This window comes from Octopus bimaculoides, chromosome 6 (assembly GCF_046866305.1).
Source record: "Octopus bimaculoides isolate indiv1 chromosome 6, ASM4686630v1, whole genome shotgun sequence".
Taxonomy (NCBI): Eukaryota; Metazoa; Mollusca; class Cephalopoda; order Octopoda; family Octopodidae; genus Octopus; species Octopus bimaculoides.
This window is the reverse complement of record NC_142933.1, coordinates 44,769,188-44,788,386: the sequence shown is the minus strand read 5'-3', so window position 1 is coordinate 44,788,386 and position 19,199 is coordinate 44,769,188. Positions and strand designations below refer to the sequence as shown.

General features: G+C 37.6%; 1 long non-coding RNA gene across 1 annotated transcript; it reads left to right on the top strand.

Annotated features, from left to right (window-relative positions):
* Positions 1–3,815: 3,815 nt before the first annotated feature.
* LOC128248044 (uncharacterized) lies at positions 3,816–11,700 on the top strand. Its single transcript, XR_008264317.1, has 2 exons — positions 3,816–3,960; positions 11,211–11,700. It is a non-coding gene; the product is annotated as an uncharacterized LOC128248044 (long non-coding RNA).
* Positions 11,701–19,199: the final 7,499 nt, after the last annotated feature.

Genomic DNA, 19,199 nt, shown 5'->3' with positions numbered 1-19,199 from the left:
AAGTGGTCACGAAAAGTGAGGATATAAACCGAACTGTAAGCACCATATTTTAAATTTCCCTGACAATGTTCTAGCGTATACATGCTTAACAAGTTTTTCTTTGACTGTTGGAATGCTCGCTCCTGCTATTTGAAATTTTACTTCTTTTGCACTTTCCTAAAAAATGCCAGACTACGCGAGTTTTTGCTCTGAATTGCATCCTTGACCACTTTATCAGCTCGTCTAGCCTCAAGAGAGCACTCTGCATGATTTGCATATCTATTGACAGAAGTGTCACGTCATCCATGAAGGCCTTCATAGGTGATTGTATATGGGCCATTTGTTTCGAAAAGTCTGTCGCTTTCAAAACCATCTCCATGACTAGGATAAACCACGTGACAGATATTGTGCAGTCAGTAGCAATGCCAATCTTCAGGCGGGGCCAATCTGTTGTAAAGTTACCATCTATAAGCCTCATCTTGGAACTGATATTGTATATCCTCTTTGGCAGCTAATATGGAAGAATTGCTGGAAATGAGACCAGTGGGCGAAGAAGTTTATATTTTGATTGTGTCGACCACACATACACGCGTGCGCAGAGGCATGGCTGTTATGTCTGAGCATTGCTGATCTACAAAGTAAATAACAACAGCATTAACAGAAGGTTCTACGTGCCAATTATGGTTTCACAACGTGATTGCTCATCCTGCTAAAAATAGCAGCTACATATCTCTTTACTCATATTTTATCGATGTAATTAAGGATAGGACATATTAAATAACAGTCCTACACGGCACTAAAACGAACATTAGGTGCGTTCAGTCAGTGCTGACCTAGGGTTAAGCAACAACAATAGCGATTGGTTCTAATTTAACCTGAAACATCCCTTCGTTATCACGCCGGGCAAAATGCTTAGCAGTATTTCGTTCGTCTTTACGTTCTGAGTTCAAATTCCGCCGATGTCCACTTTGCCTTTTATCATTTTGGAGTCGATAAGATAAATACTAGTTGAGCAATGGAGTCGATATAATCGACTAGTCCCGTCCCCTGAAATGACTGACCTTGTGCCAAAATTTGAAATCAATTAATCACAGTTTCTTGGAGTTCGAGAAAAACGGTGCTGCAATTTCTTGCTGAACAACCTGCACAAATCACCTGAAATGCATATGCTGTACATTAGCTCTTGTCCTTCGTTAAAGCATGAATAGGTGCACAGTGTACCACACGTCAGGTGACGAGGTGATCGCAGAGCAACGTGAGATGAAGCGTTTGACTCGAGAACAAAATGCACCGCCCAGTTTTGGAATCGACCTCGCGCTCCCGTGACCGTGATTGCAACACTCTAACCACTAAGACAAGTGTCCTCATTCAGAGACTTCTAATCTGTAGAGGAAGGAAACAAAATACTGTTAGAGAGTTAGAGGTAAATTGTTCCAATTGTATACACCATTCCATTGTCTGAAATGCATAAAGAGAATGATGAGGGATACCACTCGTATTTAAACTGGTAAATTCTTGATTCAAAAGAATGCAAGAATGAAAAGGAGAAGAAATATAGAAGAATTATAGAAGTAGAAATGAAGCAGAAACTGTATATTGCATGAAATTTAACAGGTGGATTTATTGATCAATCGAATGATTTTTTTTTTCACTTATTAGTGGGAAACACAAGCGGACTAATTTCAGTTTGGAAACAACGTAGGTTTTAAATCTCTCACAAACAGCTACTGAAACAGAAAGTATATTGGTAGATTAATAATAACGAAGTGTTTTGGTTGGCTATAGGCGCAAGTGTGGCAGTGTGATAAGAAGTCTAATTTCCAACCACATGGTTTCATGCTATGTTCCACTGTATGAGACCATGAAAATCATCAGCATACTTATCGTCATCGTCGCTGTTGTCGTCATCGTCGTCATCGTCGTCATCATCATCATCGTCTTAACGTCCACTTTTCCATTCTTGCATGGGTCGGACAGAGTTTAGTGAAGCGGTACACGCAGTACTTAGTGAAGCGGTGTCATCTTATATTCCTCGGGCCGACCAAAGCTTTGTGAGAGGATTCGGCAGACAGAAACTGAAAGAAACTCATCATATATATATATATATATATATATATATATATATATATATATATATATATATATATGGATCAAAACTGTTTGATTCAAATTCCTTGGTACTTAAAGTTTCAAAGTGTGATGATTATACTCGGCCATTGGAATTTTGAATGAGAAATCAGATGGAGGAAGTCAGATGTTATTACCAGTTGATGGGCTGCGATTGGTCGAGAAAGGTCACGCAGTGTCACAGTTTGATATTGGTATTTCGTTTATTCATTTACTGGTGTGTGTGTGTGTGTGTGTGTGTGTGTGTGTGTGCGCGCGTGTGTGTGTATACAGTCGAATAGAAAGTGGTAATAAGAAATTGGGATGATAAAGGAATATACAATTATGTTATGTACTTCATTACCTTACACTTGTTTCTAATATAAGGTGCACTGCACCTTATAGCAGAAACAGCTGTAAGGTAATGAAATTTATAACATAATTCCTTTGTCATCCCAATTTCATTTATATATATATATATATATATATATATATATATATATATATATATATATATATATATATATATATATATATATACATACACTCACACATACACACATGTATGTAAGTACATATGTTAGTCTCGTATGTTTGTGTCTCCTTGTCTTGACATCGTCTGATAGTTGGTAAATGAGTGTCACTGTCATATAGACAATATCATTCATTTTTAATATTTTACGAAAACGTCTGGCCATGGGGTAATATTAACTTGCATCAAGACAGAGATCAGAGTTGGCGATAGGAAGGGTATCCGGCTATTGAAAATCCGCTTCACTAAACTCTGTCCGACCCATGTAAGGATGGAAAAGTGGACGTTAAGACGATGATGACGACGACAACGATGACGATGACGACGATGACGACGATGACGACGACGACGATGACGATGACGACGACGACGATGACGATGACGACGACGACGATGACGACAAGTATACTGATGGTCTTCATGTTTATAATGATAAGAACTGACTGAAGTATATTTATTTTTTACTTATTACACTAATACCTTTTGGGGAGTTGTGACAGTCATATATATTCTTATGACATTAATATCCTTATAGAAGTTATGACAGCCATACATTTTTATAACATTAATAGCCCTAGAGAAGTTATGGCAGTCATACGTCCTTATGACATTAGTACCTTTAGGGAAGTAATGACAGTCATACATTCTTATGACTTTAATACCCTTAAGGAAGTTATGACAATTACATATTCATATGACGTTAATGCATTTAAATGAATTAGTTATGACAGCCATACGTTCTGATGACATATCAGTTCTCTTACGGAAGTTATGACAGCCATGTCTTCATATGACATTAATACCTTTAGGAAAGTTATAGCAGTTATCCATTCCTATGATAGTAATGTCCTTAGGATAATTAATTATGACCAATACATTCTTAGCCTCATCTCTGGTGTGTAAATTTGTCACTGTGCAATAGAAACCTAAATATGAGTGGTGTGTATGTGTACAAGCTGTTATCTATAACTGTATATAAAATATGTAAGCCGTTATTTATCAATGTGTGCATATGTGTGTGTGTGTATTATTTATGAATTTGTGTGTGTGTAAGTGTGTGTCTGTGTACATGTATATGCGAGAGAGAGAGAAAGAGCTGTTATTTATCAATGTATGTGCGTGTATATACGTCTATATGTTTGCGTGCGCAAGTTGTTGTTGAAATTTTTTTCACATCATTATTCTGAGTCTATGATCAAAAGCCGTTTACAGAGTTCCTTCTGGCTAAAGAACAAAATGAAAATTCTTCCAATTTTTGTTTCCTATACTTCACAGAATTCATAGAAGAGACAAGATATACTTCAAACGTCTCGAAGATAGGTGAGAGGTAAAGTATAGCGAAGGTAAGATATTCTGTGAGTAAAACTTTTCCAAGTCATTATAGACAAGCTTCTTATGTTCAAAGTAATGTTTGAAATAATCTTTATCATTGAAACATCTCGTCATGTCTTCCCCCTTTAACGTTGAGACATCTCGTCATTTCACCCTGCGTTTTTTAGCATTGAAACATATCATCAGCCACAGTATCTTGATCATAGGAATATCTCGTCTCCATCCCATTTCACAGTGATATATCTCATCTCCCCTACTTAGCATTGAGGCATCTCGCCATCTCCCCATCTATTAATAATGTGACAGAAGATTACCCTCGATTTTAACATTGGGACATTTCATCCCATTGTAATGTTCCCTTTGTCAGGGCTGTCGGAATAACGAAAGGCAACGAGATGAGATGGCTCCACGAGATTTTATTCGTCATGTGATACACTGTCTCTAAACATACATGCCAACAAGGGAACATTTACGTAGTCGTTCGACTTGCTAGAAATAGTAACCAAATCTTCTCCATATTATATCCTGCCGTCCTAAATAATAAAACAATACGTTGGATAATGTTGTTGCTAGAAATATCAGCCAAATATTCCTCATATTATACCCTACTGTCTTAAATAAGGAAGAAATACATTGGGTCGTGGGTACATTTAAAAGCAGGGTGGTCCCCACTGGGATGTTCGATCAAGATCTGCTCGGTTAAAGTTGATCTGGTGTTTAGTAACACCACCACTAATAATAACTTTAGGCAACAGAGAGTTGCGATAACTCCAACCCACATCATAACTATGATCTGATAGAGGGAGATGCTAGTATCGAATGAGAAAGATCGCGAGGAGTGAGGCTCCCCTTAGCTCTTGTTAAGGCATGTCTCTGGAACCTGCATCAAACCCAGGCTGTATCTGTTTCGATAATCGGCGGTGATTTGGTCAGCGAATCCTCTGCGACGGTCGGCAATCGACGGTAAGATGTGCTGCTACGGATCATACTATCCCAAAGTGTGCATGCATGTGACCGGGAACTACATGTCATAACTTCCGTAAAAGTACTGATATGTCATCTGAACGTATGATTGTCATTAATTAACCAAAGTGCATTAATGTGGTTGTTCGACGTACTATAAATAGTGACTACATGTTCCTTAAATTGCTCTATTAGTTTAAGAAAACGTGTAAAAACAAATTTAATCTCGGATATCGTATGCCAGAAGAAAAGACCGATAGAAAAGAACGAATTGTATAGAGGATGTTCAAGGTATATTAGGTAAATCCTTTCTCTGGTCCTACAGCATCAAGATGAACAGAGACATGGAGTTCTTTTTTTAGAAGTAGACCTGAGGGAATGCATATTTTAAATAAATCTACCCTTGAAATCATTATCTGTAAGTACCATGTTGTTACTTGGTGTGCTATCAAGTGTGTTTAGAAGGCAGAGTTCTCAGTATTAGAAAGACAGAATTTCCTGAATGGACAGGCGGATTGATTTTAGCATTTGCTTAAGGACTCCTAATTTGAAACACAATTAGGTAGAGCATCAAACGAAGTTGTCGAAATTGTCAAGAAGAACGAACCTCGTCACCTTATGACAATCAGACTTATTTAGATGAAGACAAACACTTTTGTGCTCCAGTGATTAACTTCGAAACTGCGAATTTAACGACGTTTTGTCCCATAAGTTTTTTCCCAACTGAATCTATTTTGACGCACTTTTCAGTATTAAATTCATCTCATTTAAATCTTTTAAGGACACTTAATTATACTAATTTATGTTTTTAAATAGCAGAGATGTCATGATTTCAGGCATTACTGTTAGATTTGACCACTCTTTTCCTCATAAGTTTTTTTCCTACAACACCAAGACCAATTTTGAGATCTTTTATTTAAGTATAACTAAATCAAAAATAATGAAGAAATAAGGAAATTATGCTGCCTAGAAGTTTCATCTACGTGTTACTCTCACATGTTTTGAAAATACAGTTTTATCGTAACATTTTTATACCGACCAATTTCGTATTATAATATCTTAATCTTTGCCAGTTCAAAGCCTTTTAATAAGTTTGTCCTAAAAGTTGTATTCAGACTTTTAATTAACCCTTGTATCATACATTCTGATAACTATAAAACTTTCCTATCGTGTGTTCCAAGTTGCTCTGGTTGTTGAAAAAAAGAACTGGGAATTTCTATCATGTATGGTGCATGGATGCCAGGCAAATATGTCCTGTATATCAAATATGGTACACCGGACAGGTGAAAGGTTAAGATGAAGTGGAGCACTCGTTCTTTTCACGTACATTTACGTGAAGTTGGCCAAGTCTCGTAAGTTGGGCAAGAATTGGATGGAGTAGAATTGGTCACGAAAAAGTAATGGTTGACCATAACACTCAATGCAGTGGATACACACGAGCGCGCACGATTAATTTTAATACTAAGGCAAAACTACAGTTTACAGCAGATATATTAATATTATTTTTCTTTGCAACAGACACCAAAACTAGTTGAATAACTTTAAAAAAAGGAAGGTTAAAAAATAGCTCTGTCCTCTTCGTTTATATTCAACCTTGCTCAGGTAAATATTCTGGTAACTAACCGATTCTTTATAATATATAAGAACCAGCAACAACATATATATTACGTCTATCACGTTTGTATATATAATAAATACTAATAAATTCCGGTACATGCTTGAAAATAATGTATGTTAGCTATCTATCTATCTATTTATCTATCTTTACACCCCCCACACACACACTCATGCACCACCCCCACACACATGCACCATCCACACATTAAACAGTTATAAATTTCCTATTCAGAAAAAGCCTTTAAGTTCTTGTCGATAAGCAGTAAATAATAATAATAATAATAATAATAATAATAATAATAATAATAATAATAATAATAATAATAATGTAGTATCGATAACGAACACTGAACAATAACGAATATAAAGTATATATATATTTGATAGACTAAACTATGCATCAATATACAGTTGCAATAAATAAAACAAATAGATAAATAAAATGGAAGCAGCACATAGTTCAATCGAACAAACTACTGGCAAAATGTATTCCATGAAACTAATGCATTCTGGGCATAGAATAAATGAGCACCGTATAAAGAACAAACAAAACCTAGAAGACATTATACCCAAACATGAACTAGCTTTAATAATATCATGCAAAAATATACCAGGATTGTCTTTATATATTTAACAAAGTCATAACGCTTCACACTACTGAATAAATTTTACTTGACTAATGTTGTTTACAAATTCAAGCGCAAACATGGAAGTTATTGTAAACACTCTGAATATAACTGTTATATTGGACACTCCAGAATTTGCCTTTCTTGCTGGTTGGCCATGCATCCATAAAACGGATTCATTGCATTACTTTACGTTACGCAACACAAGGCAAATTTCAACACAAGGTTGTCTCATAGTTATAGCTTACTCCCATACAAGAAGGCTGGTCATGTACGTTGTATTGATAACATAATATACTGTAAAATTCAATAAAATGCTAACATATAGGATAATTGTAGTAATAGACACATGAACCTGAAAGCTTTCCCGCATACTAACTCTTAGTCGAGTTAGTCTGCGGGAAAATGTCTATGTGGTAGCTGAGCCTACGGGGAATAGAGGCTAAACTACCCTTAATTTTCACCCATAGATAATATAGATTTAGATTCAATGTGTCCAAAAAATGGTGAGGTGGTGATGCTTAGAATATGTTTGTCATGGGTCTGTTGAACAAAAGCTGAATTCGAATTAATTAAATATTATCTGTTATACATGGTAGGCCAAAAGTCACGCTCCAAGAGTCATTTAAGGCAGAATCGTTAGCACGCCAGGGAAAATTGCTTAGCGACATTTCGTCCGTCTTTACTTTCTGGGTTCAAATTCCACTGAGGTCGACTTTGTCTTTCATCCTTCCGTGGTCAGTAAGATAAGTACCAGTTGACTATACCACTGCCTCCGAAATTGCTGGCTTTGTGCCAAAATTTGAAACCAATACACTTTAAAAGCAAAACCTTTTATTTAATTACAAAGTGAAACAAATTAGAAAGTGTCAGTAGTATGATCAGAAGTCTTTAAAATGTTTACTGTCTGCAGCTTTTATTATTCGTCACATTGTTGTACAAGGAACGCCAATTTCCTGCAATGATCTTCACACTGATTTCTTTGGACATTTTGAAAGCTTGTTTATGACAGATACACGCGTCTCGTTTGATACTATTGGCGGCTACTTCGTTATTTGTTTTACACACTGCTTGTTGCATGAAATTTTAGGACTAATCGGCCAAGACTATTGTATGTGATATGGTTTTTCCAGGATGCTTTTGGCTGAAGGTGTCGCCGACGGCTCTACTTGTTGCACCGTCATGGTCGGACAGTAAAATCAGTTCCATATTCTCCGGAATTTTAAAAGACATGCTTCCATTTTTTTTAATTGAGTAAAATAAATACAATATGAATACACACGTACTTGTACACGATGAACAAAATAGCGAAACACTTACACCTTTTTCTGCAAAATAGGAGTAGTTTATCCTGTTCAGGCTATATTATTAGCATTATCCTGCGATTGAGAATTTAAAATCACTTCTTTAACTTTCTAAGACATCTCAACGCTTCTAAAAGCAAACTTCGTTTGTTTGTTTACGTTTATCGTAATTTGAATTTAAAATAAATAATGGTTTCATACTTTGACATACGGCCAGCAACATCCGAAGAGGGGCTTAGTCGATTACATTGACCTAGGCACTCAACTAATACTTATCTTATCGACACCGAAAGGATGCAAGGTAAAGCTGACCTCGGCAGAATTTGAACTTAGAACGTAAAGACGGACGAAATACCACTAAGCATTTTTCCCGGCGTGCTAACAATTCTGCCAGCTCGCCACCTTAAGTAGTTTCAAAAGTTGAGACAAGGCCAGTAACTCGGGGTAGGGAGCAAGTCAATTACATCGACTCCAGTGTTCATCTGGTACTTATCTTATCGACCACGAAAGATTGAAAGGGAAATTGGAGATGGGCGAAATTTTTGTACTCAGAACGTTAAGACGAACGAAATGCTGCTATGCATTTCGCCATGCGTGCTCACGATTCTGCCAGCTCGTTGCTTTTATGAACAAAATGAAAACAAAATGACTTCCACTATATAACGATATAGATAATCATTTTTCTTATTGATTGTGTGTGTGTGTGTATGTGTGTGTGTACGTGCGTGCGTGCGTGTGCTTGTATGTATTTCAACAGAGACAACACAACACATACTTTAAGAAAAGACTTTCACTATAATGACAAGTTGCCGTTGTTGTTATTTTTGTTCTTGTTATTGTTGTTGTAGTTGAGAGAGAAATTCAGTGAAAAGTTCAGTGAGAAGGATAGAATTAGAATTTGTTTCACGAAAGAACATGATGTTGTTGAGAAAGAAATGGTGACAGAAAGAGAGAGAGAGAGAGAGAGAGAGAGAGAGAGAGAGAGAGAGAGAGAGAGAGAGAGAGAGAGAGAGAGAGGGGTAAATAGAGAGAGGGGTAAATAGAGAAAGAGGAGAGAGAGTGTATATGTGTGTGTGTGTATGTACGTGCATGCGTGCGTGTGTGTGTGTGTGTGTGTATGTGTGTGTGTGTGTGTGTGTGTGTGTGTGTGAAAGATAAGTATACTGTTGTCATACTAACTAACGAACCTTTCCACTATATAACAGTCTATTAGTAAAATAAAGTACGTGCGTGATTAACAAATATTTTTACCGACAGCGTAGCGACGGATAAAGACCTTAGTATAAATAAAATGACAATCGTTTTGGTGCGTGATTTTTGGTTCACCCTGTATCCTAAATATCCTTGTATTTTTTACTAGTTTCAGGCATTTGACTGCGGCCATGCTGGAGCACTGTCTTAAATAGACTATACTAATTTTTTTTAATATTATACACCCAGTATATTATATAACATCAATTATAAGAAACATTATATGACAATAGAATAAGTATAAAACTAAATAAACAATGTTGAGTTTAGTTGCCCTATGTTTTTAGTCTCATTGTAATGAGAACAGACAGAGGCAAACCACAGGTACCAATCTAGTAAAAACTTATTTGCACATTTCTCGATGCTTCTACCCTCGTGTATTACATGTAAAGATGGTTAGGCTGTTGCACTCACGATCGCTAGACCGTGAGCTCGATTCCCTGACTGGGTAGCGGGTTGCGTTCTCGAGCAAAACACTTCATTTGATTGTGTGTGTGTATGTGTGCGTATGTGTATGTATGTGTGTGTGTGTGTGTAATATAATAATGAACTTATTGTATACAGTAGTGGAGGTGCAATGGCCCAGTGGATAGGGCAGCGGATTCGCGGTTTCGATTCTCAGAGGCTCCGGCAGGGGATGGTGGCGAACCCCGCTGTACTCTTTCACCACAACTTTCTCTCACTCTTACTTCCCGTTTCTGTTGTGCCTGTAATTCAAAGTGTCAGCCTTGTCACACTCTGTGTCACGCTGAATATCCCCGAGAACTACGTTAAGGGTACACGTGTCTGTGGAGTTCTCAGCCACTTGCACGTTAATTTCACGAGCAGGCTGTTCTGTTGATCGGATCAACTGGAACCCTCGACGTCGTAAGCGACGGTGTGCCAACGATTGTATACAGTACTCAGGTGCACTACAACTAAAAAAAAAAAAATAACAGTAAAAACAAAACAGGGGTGGGGAGCGTCAGGTGTACTGTTGGCGAATTTCAGGAAGTATGGAAACTTTGAAGGATGTAGCGTCCTAACAGCTAACAACTGATGCAGGTAGTTTATTCCATGCTTCAGCAATTCTAAGCGTGAAAAAAATGTCTCTGAATGTTATGGGTGCTGTATTGGTTTTTGATTTTTATGCGTGTCCACGAGTGTTTGACATATGGAATCTGAGAAGGTGCCCAAGGTTATTTTTAGAAAACAATAAATGAATATATGCATATATACGTACAGGTATGTGCATACCTACGTCTACCTGTATATATAGGTGCATATCTGGGTACAGGACATTGCAAACAAAACGTAGACAAAAAAATAATAATAACCAGAGTACAGAAAACACACAGGCCATATAGAGAACATTTTCCTTCATCAGCTACCCCCATTCTAACACAGGCGTTTCGAAGAGTACCTGTACGCATATATGCATATACTCATTTATTATTTGTGTTACATGATCGAACGCCCGCGTCATTCCCTGTTAGTAGTTTTTTAACTTTATATTTTTAGAAAGACGGTTGATAGACGTCAGGGCTTTAATGTGTCTATGCCCAGGAAAGCAAAACGTTCAAGAATATGACAGATGCCTGACGGCAGGTATTCGTTTGGTTGAACGTTTCTGAACAGTTTCCAGGAGATTGATATGCTGAGCAAGATAGATGTCCCAGATTGGAAAATAGGGGTTCCAGACTAAAAAAACAGGGCTTCCAGACCCCTATTTGAACTCTATGTGTGGAGGTACCATAGTCATACAGTTTTAAATGTGACAGCTGGAGCGCAGTTGTTGAGGGAGTATGTTAAAGCTGAGATTTTATTTATACACATACACATATTGTATATGGAGAATAAGGATAACTGAATGCGTGCCTGTTATTTGTAGGTTTGTTTGTATATCGATATATACATGCGCATGTATATAAGAAATATATAATGGCAGGATATTATCCGTTTCAAAAACCATAATTCTACGTGATAATAAAACATTTGTACACGGAACGAATTTGTAATTGTCTGGCGTCGTTCTTGGTTTTACCATTTTATTATGAATAAACACACTAGCTACAACAACAATAGCGACACCATGTACAAAAAGCAGTTATTTCACACATGTCAAAATCATTAGCAACAGACCACCTACATACAATGGCTTCGCAAAGTATAGAACCAGTTTAGCTATAATAAGCCCTATGTAAACCTAACAGCGCTTAACTGTGGACTGACAGTACGTGGAGAGAGGGAGGGAGAGAGAGGGGGTAGGGACAGAGGAAGAGGGACGAAGGAAGAGGGAAGGAGGAAGAGAGAGAAGAGAAGAGAGAGAGAGGAGATGAGTTGCTAGTGAAAGGTAGTTTATAACCCGGAACAGAATCGGTTCCGGTTTTAAATCCGGCTGACACGACAGTAGTTGTGTGATATATGAGACATAAACAGCCGTGAGAACTGACAACCATTTTCCTTACTTCCTAAATCTAGTTATCAAATCAATAATAATAATAATAATAATAATAATAATGATAATAATAATAATAATAATAATAATAATAATAATAATAATAATAATAATAATAACAACAGCAACAACAACAATAATAATAGTAAATATGATAATGATAATGATGATGATGATGATGATGATGATGATGATTTCTTTATTAATCACAAGGGTTTACATTAAGAAAAACATGGACAGCACAGGACAAACCCAAAAATATGTGTGTGAGTGTGTGTTGCGAGGGTTTTGCGTGGAAGCAAAACTAATAATTTTTTTTTGTTAGATCAACAATGTGTAATCCTCAATAGGGAGGAGACGTTCGGGGGCTGCTCATGGAAAAACCCCATAAAAAACCCATGGGTACCCTGACTTTTTGGGCAGGTGCCTTTTTTCTTTCCTTTTTTTTCAAACTACAGGCGTATGCCTGTTCACTCGCACCATTCTCACCACTTTCATCCACCATTCAGCAAACTGGCTTGAAGACAGCACTTCCCTCTCTATCCCTATTTTCCTTTTCAAGTGAAACTTGAAGAGGTTGATTAGGGATTGACCAAAGAGAAAAGTGTTTGTCTTTAGCCCCTTCAAACTCGTGCACCATACAATCCCTTTCGCCAGGCATATAAAAACAACCTTCCTTCCCGGTTAAAGAAAGCACCGGGGCAACATTCACGGTGGATTCAGTTGACAGCCGGATCCGTTCCACACGCGAAAGCAAGTGTTCAACATAAACCCGCAGGTCAGCAATACTCGAGTACTGGACAAGTGCTTGCAGGATTGTCTCGGCGTCCCGCGCGCATCTCAAACATGCTCGGTAACACTGCCAGGCCAGAGATTTTTGGAAATTATCCATCAGCCCCGGCCCGAAAGTTCTCCTGGAAAGAGCAACTAGCGGATCTTCTTCGACGCCTAAGGCTGAAATGGACGTTCTATCACACTGTCTGATTAGCTGAGGGCTGTGAGAGCTTGAGTACATTCTACTTTCCAAATGCTCCCCAACGGTCTCTGTTTTACCCAGGACTGCAGCTCCATTAAAGAAACAAGCTGCGGAAGTGTTTGGCGAATGGCGACCACACCTGTTCACTGTCAAGGAAGCACTGGATATGTCATAGCCTCAGCGCATGTCTGCGCATCATCAACCGCGGCATGCACAAGCCACGACGCAGCGGGTGCTGACAGCAGATAGACCACCTGACCATTGAGACGCGTCCCTTCCACAAGAAGCGGAAGAGTATACGCTCCAGCGTAATCAGACAATGGCCAGGACAAGGCACAACAGTCAAGCGACTGCCCGACCTTTCAGAGATAGCTTTCTCTCGGCCCATTTTTTGGTGAGGTAGTCACCCTGCTCGTTACCTCACCCCAGTTTTGGTCTACCTGGAGGTCCGGGCCAAACCAAACCCTGAGCAATTTAATCGGTCTGTCCGTCCAGCGCCCAACGATGCAGTTGGACGGCAACGACTTGCTTCTCCAGGTGCAGATCCTCAAGCCCACTGATTTTTGCTGGTTAATTGTCGCTCCTGAAAGCGCCTAGTAGTCCTTGAGAACAGTACCAATCATTTCTATGTGTTTATGATCCGACACCACTATGGTGACGTCGTCGGTATATGCCGACACACATCTCCCACCTCCAAGGTCATGCGGGAGGCCTCACAACGCCTCCAGTTTGTGCAATAGTGGCTCGAGAGTCAGTACATACAAGAGAGACGAGAGGAGGTAACCTTGCCGGACTAAGTGCATGATGTTGAACAGCTCTGAGAGGTGACCGTAATAATAATAATAATAATAATAATAATAATAATGATGATGATGATAATAATAATAATACTTTTTATTATAGGCACAAGGCCTGAAATTTGGGGAGGGAGATAGTCGATTACATCGACCCCAATACTCAAAATAATAAAAAGACATACTAATAGAAATTAGAAAAATAAATAATTGATAGGTAGAATCCCCAACAGCGGGGTCGTCTACTTAGTGTAATTCGGGGTAAATCCTACACAAAAAATCCCGGGTTACTCTGTTACCCACAAGGCTCGGGAAGTGCCATCTTCCACTTTCTTTTTCTCTTTCTTAGAAAAGCATACACAGAGTAGACTCATTTAGTCACACACGCTTGCCACTCTTGTCCACTTTTTGATAAACACACTAGAAGGCAGTACATCCTTAATGATGATGATGATGATGATGACGACAAATGGTATGACAAAATCCCAGAATGAGTTACCGAGGATGAAGACTGTAAAATCCTGTGGGATACAATGGTTCAGTGTGACCATCAAATCAAATATCGGAAGCGCGATATTGTTGTAGTGAACAAAAAAGAAAAAAAAAACCTTGCATGATAATCGACATAGCATGTCCCGGTGACAATAGGATCAAAGAGAAAGAAGAATAAAAACTGGTTTGAAATGGCAAACATGCAGGCTGTAGACAATGAAGAGAGTGGACGCGATACCAGAATTGGCGCTTGGAAATATCAGCACTCAACTATTAACATGGCTCAAAAAGATTGGTACAAATGTAAAGATAGAAAACCTAAAAAATTCATCATTGCTTAGAACTGCAAGAGTTCTCCGCAGGCTGTGGACAACTGGCATTTTCTAAGATATCCAGCAAAATAAGTTGCCAGTTTTCATCAAATAATGATAATGATAACAATAATAATATTTATTAAAATAAGAGTTGTGTTTCTTTCTCCGTCCGTCACACGATCGGATTAAGATTATTTCGATAGGTGGAAGGCAATGCATACAACACCACCATCAGACACCCAATGTGCAAGGTGATAGTGTTAGACCGAGTGGCGGTTTAAATATACAACCCAAATAAACCGAGGCAGAATTTGAACTTAGATCGCGGAAAATCGGAGCAAATGCTGCATGGCATTCTGTTCGAAGCTATTCAAAATAAGCAATGGATTTATTCAATTTATCTGTGCATTGAATATACATATGCTACATTAGAAAAATGAGGTTTGTGTTTTATTTTCGGTCGAAGTTCATTTTTTCCCCACACACCGTCAAAAAAGAAAAGAAAATGACCGTGAATAAATGCTGAAATGAAAAAGATAAAGAAGGCGGAGGAGACTGGAAGACACAGAAAAGTTATAACAATAACATCAAATTTAGTAAAGCCTTCCAGTCAGTAGTAGAATTGTTGTTGTTGGCACTCCGTCGCTTACGACGTCGAGGATTCCAGTTGATCCGATCAACGGAACAGCTTGCTCGTGAAATTAACGTGCAAGTGGCTGAGCACTCCACGGACACGTGTACCCTTAACGTAGTTCTCGGGGATATTCAGCGTGACACAGTGTGACAAGGCTGACCCTTTGAATTACAGGCACAACAGAAACAGGAAGTAAGAGTGAGAGAAAGTTGTGGTGAAAGAGTACAGCAGGGTTCGCCACCATCATCTGCCGGAACTTCGTGGAGCTTTAGGTGTTTTCGCTCAATAAACACTCACAACGCTCGGTCTGGGAATCGAAACCGCCATCCTTTGACCGCGAGTCCGCTGCCTTAACCACTGAGCCATTGCGCCTCCACAGTAGTAGTAGAATTACTTCTGCTGGAAATGTATTTCGATCCATTGAACGCATTCCTTCTATTTCATCAAGCTTTATTTTTAAGGTGGCTAAAATATTTTATATAAACCTTCATCCAGTAAAAACAATCAATTTTGCCTTTCTTCTTTTTTTGGATTGATGAAATAAGTACCAGTTAAGCGCTAGGGTCGATGAAAACGACCATCCCGCTCCCGCATAACCTCAGGTCTTGTGCCCATACTAGAAATATTTAATGATATACAACAATTACGAAGGTTCTTTGTTTTTTAATGCTATGAAATAATTCCCTGAAACTTATCTGTTATAGCTAAGATATTTCACTGAAATGTTACGTTAACATTGACAAAATTATTGCAAAAAAATAATTCGTTTTGCCACAAATATTACTAGCATTAACCCACATATTCATGAATGTGAAAGCTTTTATGAAGTTACTTGATTTTCTAGAAATAGCAGTAAATTCTCCTTTCAATTTGGCTGAAAGACACATCGTAATGATAAAAATAAAACATTGACGATATAAAGTGAAACTATATTAAATTTTACAAATGTTTTCCATTAAGTATGTATTTATTTATAAGAAAAATGAAATAAAATAACAAGAGTAATGTTTGCTATATGCATAATGACTAAAATATTTCTTTTGTTATGCATGTATTAGAATATATTTATTAATTACAGTTAAAAGATATTTCAAATTTTAGAATAATGTAATAGGAAATTAATCGATATTCAGTTTGTTAAATTAAATTTTTGAAGAAAACTTTTTTAAAACACTAATTCAATATGAAATAAAAGAATAAAACATCGCATGAATATTACGAGCAACCAAAACATGTAAAACAGAGGGTTTATTTAAATTTCATAAGTTTTCTAATCCTATGTATTACAATTGTACTTTTACGTGCATTTTTTTTTCAACGAATAGCCAAATATGAATGAGAAATGCAAAATTTCTCGCGGAGAAGTACCAATAATACAACAGACTACAAGGAGACAGAGAATGAACGAAACAGAATAGACAAAAAGAAAAAAAAAAAGCAGTAAGCGAATGCTTAACGAAGCACGAGAACAACGAGCATCTCAGTTCAAAATACTGCACAAGCAAGCACGAGAACAACTTTCTCAAAAGCAGCAAGAACTCGTCTTAGCTCAAAATGCTGAACAACATTGAAGAGTAGAACAACAAACCTCTTAGGAACAAAGACAGCAATTGATTGTGTCAAACAGAATTAATCGTCAAATTAGACAAAAATGGCTTGTGAATGTTGCAAGACAGCCAGTCGTAGACTCAGCGCTAGAAATAGATGTCAGTGTAACCCGAGGTATTTGTGGCTCAATGTACGTGAGATAGATGTTATCAATGTAGCGCACTAGTGTTCATGGAAGAGTTTAATGAAGGAATGTTGGCCTATTTTGAATTTAGAATTTGCAGCGAAATCTGGTTTAATCCATATCTCTGAAGTATTAGATTTACTCAATGAAGTACATTAATGTTCATATTTGATTCACCAGAGGCAAACTATTTCACAAAATACTTTTAATATTCTTAAGAACAAATTCAACAGCAGAAAGGGAGAGAAAGAGAGAGAGAGAGAGAGAGAGAGAGAGAGAGATAGAGAGAGAGAAAAACTACAGATAAAGGGAGGGAAATGAGGCTGTATCTTTCTGTACTCATAATTCTCCTATAGTTTCAGAGCTAACAAGACTTATTGGTAATAATCCTTGTCTGTACGAAATAAATAGAAGCTGATACAATACAAAAAAAAAAAATGTTATTGAATTACCTACAGGTAAAATATCCGATGGCAAACACTTCAGAAGGATAATATGTCTACATGCAATGAACTTGCAGTACTGATGCCAGGTAATGATTAGGAAACTCGTCAGTGGGTAAGAATGATCGTAAGTTTCAAGCAAACAACAATAAGCAATTTCTTCAAATACTTAATGATTTTCATCGAGCATTTGTCTCTATATGATGTATCCATGTTTTTTCTCGGTGGCTTAGATAGATGGCATCTCAATATACTAAGCCAAAGAAGGCAGAATCGATAGCAGAATCGATAGCACGTCAAGCAAAATGCTTAGCGGCATTTCATCCGTCTATACGTTCTGAGTTCAAATTCAGCCGAGGTTGACTTTGTCTTTCATCATTTTGGAGTCGATAAAATAAGTACCAGTCCATCACTGGGGTCGATGTAATCGACTCACTCCTTCCCCGAAATTGCTGGTGTTGTACCAAAATTTGAAACAGATATACTAAGCCAAAGAGGCGACGGAAAAGGAACATGTTTTCAGTTTTATTCTTTCGAATATTGAAGCTAGATTGGATAATGTATTGTATCATAGACACCGTTTATTGCAAAAGTTTTGTAATGTGTTCGAAATAGTCAGCAGACCCTTCGAGTAGATTTGTACAATGGCCAGGCAGATAAAATCATTGGAGGTGATACTATCTGGAGTGGGAGATGATATGTTCTCCCAAATTCATTTACAAGCAGTCTAAAATATATGACAAAGCACGACCAAGACACGGTGGCAATCGTAAGGAAATTATAAAATTAACATTTGTGACATTTACTTGCATCGAAAGAAGGAAAAAAATTACCAGAGGATTTGATGCAGATCAAACTTCCACTGAGTGCCCTGATATAACAACATGAGTTTTCAAACTGAAGCAACAGCAACTTCACAAAATTTCAGATCTGGCGCTTTGGAAATTTAATGGCTATGTGAGTCCAATTAGAGTCAATGCGTAGTTTTGCATACTCAGCCAAATATAAGATTTCTAAATTTTTTTAGCAACAATAATTTTGTAGCATTGAATCAGGTGAAGCACTTTGCAAAATGGCGCAGGAACTTGACGAAGGAAAGATTCTAACTTTATTAATAATGACACACTTTTCCCAGACACCATTTTCCGTCATTCCTAAATTCAGAAAGATTTGGTTCAGTTTGTATATCCCGATGTATCACCTCACTTTAAAAATGGACAACAGATATCTTCAAGAGCTATTTTAAAATCACCAAACAACAAAAACAAAAACAAAACAATGGAGTTGATCAGCTAAACAAAGACATTTTGAATAAACTCCGAAAAAGTGATGACACTAAGAACGGTTGACTCGATGGTAGAAGAAATTCAGCTTGTTTTTTTTTTATGATGCAGTTTTGGAATTCATTAAATATAAGCGGTCCGCATCCTCATATCGTCAAAATCAAGATAAAAGATCCTCTAACGTTTCTTATTTTTTATTGCCCACAAGGAGCTAAACATAGAGGGGACAAACAAGGACAGACAAACGGATCAAGTCGATTACATCGACCCAGTGCATAACTGGTACTCAATTTATCGACACCGAAAAGATGAAAAGCAAAGTCGACCTCGGCGGAATTTGAACTCAGAACGTAACGGCAGATGAAATACCGCTGAGCATTTCGC